Here is a 10000-nt window from a genome sequence, read left to right as displayed (position 1 = left end):
GGGGTATCCGCCCCGGGCGCCTCTCGGGCGGCCTTCCCAACTGCCGTCGACCGCCCGGAGGGGGAAACAGAAAATATTCGAAAGTGCGGAGCTCCGCCGTCAGAGGCCGGGTTTTCGCACGGGGTATCCGCCCCGGGCGCCTCTCGGGCGGCCTTCCCAACTGCCGTCGACCGCCCGGAGGGGGAAACAGAAAATGTTCGAAAGTGCGGAGCTCCGCCGTCAGAGGCCGGGTTTTCGCACGGGGTATCCGCCCCGGGCGCCTCTCGGGCGGCCTTCCCAACTGCCGTCGACCGCCCGGAGGGGGAAACAGAAAATGTTCGAAAGTGCGGAGCTCCGCCGTCAGAGGCCGGGTTTTCGCACGGGGTATCCGCCCCGGGCGCCTCTCGGGCGGCCTTCCCAACTGCCGTCGACCGCCCGGAGGGGGAAACAGAAAATATTCGAAAGTGCGGAGCTCCGCCGTCAGAGGCCGGGTTTTCGCACGGGGTATCCGCCCCGGGCGCCTCTCGGGCGGCCTTCCCAACTGCCGTCGACCGCCCGGAGGGGGAAACAGAAAATATTCGAAAGTGCGGAGCTCCGCCGTCAGAGGCCGGGTTTTCGCACGGGGTATCCGCCCCGGGCGCCTCTCGGGCGGCCTTCCCAACTGCCGTCGACCGCCTGGAGGGGGAAATAGAAAATATTCGATAGTGCGGAGCTCCGCCGTCAGAGGCCGTTCCAGTGCTTTTGGGTGGCTGGAAACACCCTCACGATGGTCTGATTATACTCTTAGGGGCCTCCCCTGTGTCGCCCTGGAGGTCACCCATTCAAAACATGCTCACCTATATACGTTTCGGAAAGTATTTTGGTGAACGCTCACTTTCTAAGCCTTTTAGCCTTCTTGACCCCCTAACTCCCCATATCTGGTTTACCTACTACAGCGCCCCTAACGACCAAAATCGGTACTGCATACCCCTGGTACCCCCGCCATTGAAAATGAATGGGGGAATTTTTTTAATTTCTCAATCCGGCCAGGAGGCCTCTTTTTCGGCCACGCTCGGCCGGCGAGCCGGTCCGCTCTTTACCCCTGGTACCCCCAGCCCTACCCCTGGTACCTCCCCCATTGAAAATGAATGGCGACCCCTGGTACCCCCAGCAACACCCCTGGTACCCTCAGCCTTACCCCTGGTACCCTCAGCTCAACCCCTGGTACCCCCAGCCTAACCCCTGGTACCCTCAGCGGCACCCCTGGTACCCTCAGCAACACCCCTGGTACCCCCAGCCAGCTTCGCCCCTGGTACCCTCAGCCTTACCCCTGGTACCCTCAGCCCAACCCCTGGTACCCTCAGCCCAACCCCTGGTACCCCCAGCCAGCTTCGCCCCTGGTACCCTCAGCCTTACCCCTGGTACCCCCAGCCTTACCCCTGGTACCTCCAGCCTAACCCCTGGTACCTCCAGCCTTACCCCTGGTACCTCCAGCCTTACCCCTGGTACCTCCAGCCTTACCCCTGGTACCTCCAGCCGTACCCCTGGTACCCTCAGCCTTACCCCTGGTACCCTCAGCCTTACCCCTGGTACCCTCAGCCTTACCCCTGGTACCCTCAGCCGCACCCCTGGTACCCTCAGCGGCACCCCTGGTACCCTCAGCCTTACCCCTGGTACCCTCAGCCGCACCCCTGGTACCCTCAGCGGCACCCCTGGTACCCTCAGCGGCACCCCTGGTACCCTCAGCCGTACCCCTGGTACCCTCAGCCGAACCCCTGGTACCCTCAGCGGCACCCCTGGTACCCTCAGCGGCACCCCTGGTACCCTCAGCGGCACCCCTGGTACCCTCAGCCGTACCCCTGGTACCCTCAGCGGCACCCCTGGTACCCTCAGCGTCACCCCTGGTACCCTCAGCTGCACCCCTGGTACCCTCGGCGGCACCCCTGGTACCCTCAGCGGCACCCCTGGTACCTCCGCCATTGAAAATGAATGGGCGGCCTTCCCACCTGCCGTCAGCCGCCCGGAGGGGGAAATAGAAAATATTCGAAAGTGCGGAGCTCCGCCGTCAGAGGCCGGCTTTTCGCCCGGGGTATCCGCCCCGGGGCGCCTCTCGGGCGACCTTCCCAACTGCCGTCGGCCGCCCGGAGGGGGAAATAGAAAATATTCGAAAGTGCGGAGCTCCGCCGTCAGAGGCCGGCTTTTCGCCCGAGGTATCCGCCCCGGGGCGCCTCTCGGGCGGCCTTCCCAACTGCCGTCGGCCGCCCGGAGGGGGAAATAGAAAATATTCGAAAGTGCGGAGCTCCGCCGTCAGAGGCCGGCTTTTCGCCCGAGGTATCCGCCCCGGGCGCCTCTCGGGCGGCCTTCCCAACTGCCGTCGGCCGCCCGGAGGGGGAAATAGAAAATATTCGAAAGTGCGGAGCTCCGCCGTCAGAGGCCGGCTTTTCGCCCGAGGTATCCGCCCCGGGCGCCTCTCGGGCGGCCTTCCCAACTGCCGTCGGCCGCCCGGAGGGGGAAATAGAAAATATTCGAAAGTGCGGAGCTCCGCCGTCAGAGGCCGGCTTTTCGCCCGAGGTATCCGCCCCGGGCGCCTCTCGGGCGGCCTTCCCAACTGCCGTCGGCCGCCCGGAGGGGGAAATAGAAAATATTCGAAAGTGCGGAGCTCCGCCGTCAGAGGCCGGCTTTTCGCCCGAGGTATCCGCCCCGGGCGCCTCTCGGGCGGCCTTCCCAACTGCCGTCGGCCGCCCGGAGGGGGAAATAGAAAATATTCGAAAGTGCGGAGCTCCGCCGTCAGAGGCCGGCTTTTCGCCCGAGGTATCCGCCCCGGGCGCCTCTCGGGCGGCCTTCCCAACTGCCGTCGGCCGCCCGGAGGGGGAGATAGAAAATATTCGAAAGTGCGGAGCTCCGCCGTCAGAGGCCGGCTTTTCGCCCGAGGTATCCGCCCCGGGCGCCTCTCGGGCGGCCTTCCCAACTGCCGTCGACCGCCCGGAGGGGGAAATAGAAAATATTCGAAAGTGCGGAGCTCCGCCGTCAGAGGCCGGCTTTTCGCCCGAGGTATCCGCCCCGGGCGCCTCTCGGGCGGCCTTCCCAACTGCCGTCGACCGCCCGGAGGGGGAGATAGAAAATATTCGAAAGTGCGGAGCTCCGCCGTCAGAGGCCGGCTCCACGCTTCATTCATCCGACCGAGACGCCTCTCCGCCGGCCACACTCGGCTGCGGGGCCGGCCCACTCTCCGCCATTGAAAATGAATGGGGGGCATTTTCTCATGCTTTCAATCCGCCTAAGAGGCATCTTTCCCGGCCAACTTTGTGCCCCTGGTACCTCCAGCATCGAGAAAGCATGGTGACTCGTCCGACACATGCCCCCCTATATACGTTTCGGAAAGTATTTTGGTGAACGGTCACTTTCTAAGCCTTTCGCCTTCTTGACCCCCTAACTCCGCATATGTGGTTTACCTACTACAGCGCCCCTAACGACCAAAATCGGTACTGCTACCCCTGGTACCCCCGCCATTGAAAATGAATGGGGGAATTTTTTTAATCCCCCAGGCCGGCCAGGAGGCCCCTTTCCCGGCCAAACTCGCACGCTGGGCCGGCCCGCTCTTTACCCCTGGTACCCCCGCCATTGAAAATGAATGGGGGAATTTTTTTCAATCTCCCAGGCCGGCCAGGAGGGCTCTTTCCCGGCCACACTCGCACGCCGGGCCGGCCCGCTCTTTACCCCTGGTACCCCCAGCTCTACCCCTGGTACCCCCGCCATTGAAAATGAATGGGGGAATTTTTTCAATCTCCCAATCCGACCAAGAGGCCTCTTTTCCGGCCAAACTCGCACGCCGGGCCGGCCCGCTCTTTACCCCTGGTACCCCCAGCTCTACCCCTGGTACCCCCGCCATTGAAAATGAATGGGGGAATTTTTTCAATCTCCCAATCCGACCAAGAGGCCTCTTTTCCGGCCAAACTCGCACGCCGGGCCGGCCCGCTCTTTACCCCTGGTACCCCCAGCTCTACCCCTGGTACCCCCGCCATTGAAAATGAATGGGGGAATTTTTTCAATCTCCCAATCCGACCAAGAGGCCTCTTTTCCGGCCAAACTCGCACGCCGGGCCGGCCCGCTCTTTACCCCTGGTACCCCCAGCTCTACCCCTGGTACCCCCGCCATTGAAAATGAATGGGGGAATTTTTTCAATCTCCCACGCCGGCCAAGAGGCCTTTTTCCCGGGCACGCACGCTCGCCGGGCCGGCCCGCTATTATTAAACTCTCACGCCTGCAAGGAGGCCTTTTTCCCGGGCACGCACGCTCGCCGGGCCGGCCCGCTATTATTAAACTCTCACGCCTGCAAGGAGGCCTTTTTCCCGGGCACGCACGCTCGCCGGGCCGGCCCGCTATTATTAAACTCTCACGCCTGCAAGGAGGCCTTTTTCCCGGGCACGCACGCTCGCCGGGCCGGCCCGCTATTATTAAACTCTCACGCCTGCAAGGAGGCCTTTTTCCCGGGCACGCACGCTCGCCGGGCCGGCCCGCTATTATTAAACTCTCACGCCGGCCAAGAGGCCCTTTTCCCGGGCACGCACGCTCGATGAGCCGGCCCGCTATTATTAAACTCTCACGCCGGCCAAGAGGCCCTTTTCCCGGGCACGCACGCTCGATGAGCCGGCCCGCTATTATTAAACTCTCACGCCGGCCAAGAGGCCTTTTTCCCGGCCACGCACGCTCGCGGAGCCGGCCCGCTATTATTAAACTCTCACGCCTGCAAGGAGGCCTTTTTCCCGGGCACGCACGCTCGCCGGGCCGGCCCGCTATTATTAAACTCTCACGCCTGCAAGGAGGCCTTTTTCCCGGGCACGCACGCTCGCCGGGCCGGCCCGCTATTATTAAACTCTCACGCCTGCAAGGAGGCCTTTTTCCCGGGCACGCACGCTCGCCGGGCCGGCCCGCTATTATTAAACTCTCACGCCGGCCAAGAGGCCCTTTTCCCGGGCACGCACGCTCGATGAGCCGGCCCGCTATTATTAAACTCTCACGCCGGCCAAGAGGCCCTTTTCCCGGGCACGCACGCTCGATGAGCCGGCCCGCTATTATTAAACTCTCACGCCGGCCAAGAGGCCTTTTTCCCGGCCACGCACGCTCGCGGAGCCGGCCCGCTATTATTAAACTCTCACGCCTGCAAGGAGGCCTTTTTCCCGGGCACGCACGCTCGCCGGGCCGGCCCGCTATTATTAAACTCTCACGCCGGCCAAGAGGCCCTTTTCCCGGGCACGCACGCTCGATGAGCCGGCCCGCTATTATTAAACACTCACGCCTGCAAGGAGGCCTTTTTCCCGGGCACGCACGCTCGCCGGGCCGGCCCGCTATTATTAAACTCTCACGCCGGCCAAGAGGCCTTTTTCCCGGGCACGCACGCTCGATGAGCCGGCCCGCTATTATTAAACTCTTACGCCTGCAAGGAGGCCTTTTTCCCGGGCACGCACGCTCGCCGAGCCGGCCCGCTATTATTAAACTCTCACGCCTGCAAGGAGGCCTTTTTCCCGGGCACGCACGCTCGCAGAGCCGGCCCGCTATTATTAAACTCTCACGCCGGCCAGGAGGCCTTTTTCCCGGGCACGCACGCTCGCCGTGCAGGCCCGCCATTTGCCTACCACACCGCCGTCTGGCGGACACCAAGCGGTACCGCCGACCCCTCCCGTTGAAAATGAATGGGGGATTTTTTTTTCAATCCCCCAAGCCGGCCAAGAGGCCTTTTTCCCGGGCACGCACGCTCGATGAGCCGGCCCGCTATTATTAAACGCTCACGCCTGCAAGGAGGCCTTTTTCCCGGGCACGCACGCTCGCCGGGCCGGCCCGCTATTATTAAACTCTCACGCCGGCCAAGAGGCCTTTTTCCCGGGCACGCACGCTCTCCGGGCCGGCCCGCTATTATTAAACTCTCACGCCTGCAAGGAGGCCTTTTTCCCGGGCATGCACGCTCGCGGGGCCGGCCCGCTATTATTAAACTCTCACGCCGGCCAAGAGGCCCTTTTCCCGGGCACGCACGCTCGCCGAGCCGGCCCGCTATTATTAAACTCTCACGCCTGCAAGGAGGCCCTTTTCCCGGGCACGCACGCTCGATGAGCCGGCCCGCTATTATTAAACTCTCACGCCTGCAAGGAGGCCTTTTTCCCGGGCACGCACGCTCGCGGGGCCGGCCCGCTATTATTAAACGCTCAGGCCGGCCAAGAGGCCCTTTTCCCGGGCACGCACGCTCGATGAGCCGGCCCGCTATTATTAAACGCTCAGGCCGGCCAAGAGGCCCTTTTCCCGGGCACGCACGCTCGCAGAGCCGGCCCGCTATTATTAAACTCTCACGCCTGCAAGGAGGCCCTTTTCCCGGGCACGCACGCTCGATGAGCCGGCCCGCTATTATTAAACTCTCACGCCTGCAAGGAGGCCTTTTTCCCGGGCACGCACGCTCGCCGGGCCGGCCCGCTATTATTAAACTCTCACGCCGGCCAAGAGGCCTTTTTCCCGTGCACGCACGCTCGCCGAGCCGGCCCGCTATTATTAAACTCTCACGCCTGCAAGGAGGCCTTTTTCCCGGGCACGCACGCTCGCCGGGCCGGCCCGCTATTATTAAACTCTCACGCCTGCAAGGAGGCCTTTTTCCCGGGCACGCACGCTCGCAGAGCCGGCCCGCTATTATTAAACTCTCACGCCGGCCAGGAGGCCTTTTTCCCGGGCACGCACGCTCGCCGTGCAGGCCCGCCATTTGCCTACCACACCGCCGTCTGGCGGACACCAAGCGGTACCGCCGACCCCTCCCGTTGAAAATGAATGGGGGATTTTTTTTTCAATCCCCCAAGCCGGCCAAGAGGCCTTTTTCCCGGGCACGCACGCTCGATGAGCCGGCCCGCTATTATTAAACTCTCACGCCGGCCAAGAGGCCCTTTTCCCGGGCACGCACGCTCGATGAGCCGGCCCGCTATTATTAAACGCTCACGCCTGCAAGGAGGCCTTTTTCCCGGGCACGCACGCTCGCCGGGCCGGCCCGCTATTATTAAACTCTCACGCCGGCCAAGAGGCCTTTTTCCCGGGCACGCACGCTCTCCGGGCCGGCCCGCTATTATTAAACTCTCACGCCTGCAAGGAGGCCTTTTTCCCGGGCACGCACGCTCGCCGTGCAGGCCCGCCATTTGCCTACCACACCGCCGTCTGGCGGACACCAAGCGGTACCGCCGACCCCTCCCGTTGAAAATGAATGGGGGATTTTTTTTCAATCCCCCAAGCCGGCCAAGAGGCCTTTTTCCCGGGCACGCACGCTCGCCGGGCCGGCCCGCTATTATTAAACGCTCAGGCCGGCCAAGAGGCCCTTTTCCCGGGCACGCACGCTCGCAGAGCCGGTCCGCTATTATTAAACTCTCACGCCTGCAAGGAGGCCCTTTTCCCGGGCACGCACGCTCGATGAGCCGGCCCGCTATTATTAAACGCTCACGCCTGCAAGGAGGCCTTTTTCCCGGGCACGCACGCTCGCCGGGCCGGCCCGCTATTATTAAACTCTCACCCCTGCAAGGAGGCCTTTTTCCCGGGCACGCACGCTCGCGGGGCCGGCCCGCTATTATTAAACTCTCACGCCGGCCAAGAGGCCCTTTTCCCGGGCACGCACGCTCGCCGAGCCGGCCCGCTATTATTAAACTCTCACGCCTGCAAGGAGGCCCTTTTCCCGGGCACGCACGCTCGATGAGCCGGCCCGCTATTATTAAACTCTCACGCCTGCAAGGAGGCCTTTTTCCCGGGCACGCACGCTCGCGGGGCCGGCCCGCTATTATTAAACGCTCAGGCCGGCCAAGAGGCCCTTTTCCCGGGCACGCACGCTCGATGAGCCGGCCCGCTATTATTAAACGCTCAGGCCGGCCAAGAGGCCCTTTTCCCGGGCACGCACGCTCGCAGAGCCGGCCCGCTATTATTAAACTCTCACGCCTGCAAGGAGGCCCTTTTCCCGGGCACGCACGCTCGATGAGCCGGCCCGCTATTATTAAACTCTCACGCCTGCAAGGAGGCCTTTTTCCCGGGCACGCACGCTCGCCGGGCCGGCCCGCTATTATTAAACTCTCACGCCGGCCAAGAGGCCTTTTTCCCGTGCACGCACGCTCGCCGAGCCGGCCCGCTATTATTAAACTCTCACGCCTGCAAGGAGGCCTTTTTCCCGGGCACGCACGCTCGCCGGGCCGGCCCGCTATTATTAAACTCTCACGCCTGCAAGGAGGCCTTTTTCCCGGGCACGCACGCTCGCCGGGCCGGCCCGCTATTATTAAACGCTCACGCCTGCAAGGAGGCCTTTTTCCCGGGCACGCACGCTCGCCGGGCCGGCCCGCTATTATTAAACTCTCACGCCGGCCAAGAGGCCCTTTTCCCGGGCACGCACGCTCGATGAGCCGGCCCGCTATTATTAAACTCTCACGCCGGCCAAGAGGCCTTTTTCCCGGGCACGCACGCTCGCCGAGCCGGCCCGCCTTTTGCCTACCACACCGCCGTCTGGCGGACACCGACCCCTGGTACATCTGCCATTGAAAATGAATGGGGGAATTTTTTCAAACTCCCAATCCGAGCAAGAGGCCCCTTTTCCGGCCACACTCGCCCGCCGGGCCGGCCCGCTCTTTACCCCTGGTACCCCCAGCAACACCCCTGGTACCCCCAGCCTTGCCCCTGGTACCTCCCCCATTGAAAATGAATGGTGACCCCTGGTACCCCCAGCAACACCCCTGGTACCCTCAACCTTACCCCTGGTACCCTCAGCTGCACCCCTGGTACCCTCAGCCTTACCCCTGGTACCCCCAGCCAGCTTCGCCCCTGGTACCCCCAGCCTTGCCCCTGGTACCTCCGCCATTGAAAATGAATGGGGGAATTTTTTCAAACTCCCAATACGACCAAGAGGCCCCTTTTCCGGCCAAACTCGCACGCCGGGCCGGCCCGCTCTTTACCCCTGGTACCCCCAGCTCTACCCCTGGTACCCCCGCCATTGAAAATGAATGGGGGAATTTTTTCAAACTCCCAATCCGACCAAGAGGCCCCTTTTCCGGCCACACTCGCCCGCCGGGCCGGCCCGCTCTTTACCCCTGGTACCCCCAGCCTTGCCCCTGGTACCTCCGCCATTGGAAATGAATGGGGGATTTTTTTCAAACTCCCAATCCGACCGAGAGGCCTCTTTCCCGGCCACACTCGCCCGCCGGGCCGGCCCGCTCTTTACCCCTGGTACCCTCAGCGGCACCCCTGGTACCTCCAGCCCTACCCCTGGTACCCTCAGCGGCACCCCTGGTACCCCCAGCGGCACCCCTGGTACCCTCAGCCTTACCCCTGGTACCCCCAGCGGCACCCCTGGTACCCTCAGCCTTACCCCTGGTACCCCCAGCGGCACCCCTGGTACCCTCAGCCTTACCCCTGGTACCCCCAGCGGCACCCCTGGTACCTCCAGCCCTACCCCTGGTACCCTCAGCGGCACCCCTGGTACCCTCAGCGGCACCCCTGGTACCCCCAGCGGCACCCCTGGTACCCTCAGCGGCACCCCTGGTACCCTCAGCCTTACCCCTGGTACCCCCAGCGGCACCCCTGGTACCCTCAGCCTTACCCCTGGTACCCCCAGCCAGCTTCGCCCCTGGTACCCCCAGCCTTGCCCCTGGTACCTCCGCCATTGGAAATGAATGGGGGATTTTTTTCAAACTCCCAATCCGACCGAGTGGCCTCTTTCCCGGCCGCACTCGGCCTCCTCGCCGGCCCCTTCCGGCGCTGCAAACTCCAAGTTTTCAATCCGACCGAGTGGCCTCTTTCCCGGCCGCACTCGGCCTCCTCGCCGGCCCCTTCCGGCTTGCAAACTCCAAGTTTTCAATCCGACCGAGTGGCCTCTTTCCCGGCCGCACTCGGCCTCCTCGCCGGCCCCTTCCGGCGCTGCAAACTCCAAGTTTTCAATCCGACCGAGAGGCCTCCCTCCCGGCCGCACTCGGCCTCCTCGCCGGCCCCTTCCGGCGCTGCAAACTCCAAGTTTTCAATCCGACCGAGAGGCCTCCCTCCCGGCCGCACT

Source organism: Hippocampus guttulatus, unplaced genomic scaffold, assembly GCF_054856545.1.
Source record: "Hippocampus guttulatus isolate MCC_2025c unplaced genomic scaffold, RoL_Hgut_1.0 HiC_scaffold_35, whole genome shotgun sequence".
In the NCBI taxonomy this organism is placed as follows: Eukaryota; Metazoa; Chordata; class Actinopteri; order Syngnathiformes; family Syngnathidae; genus Hippocampus; species Hippocampus guttulatus.
This window is presented reverse-complemented; position numbering follows the sequence as displayed.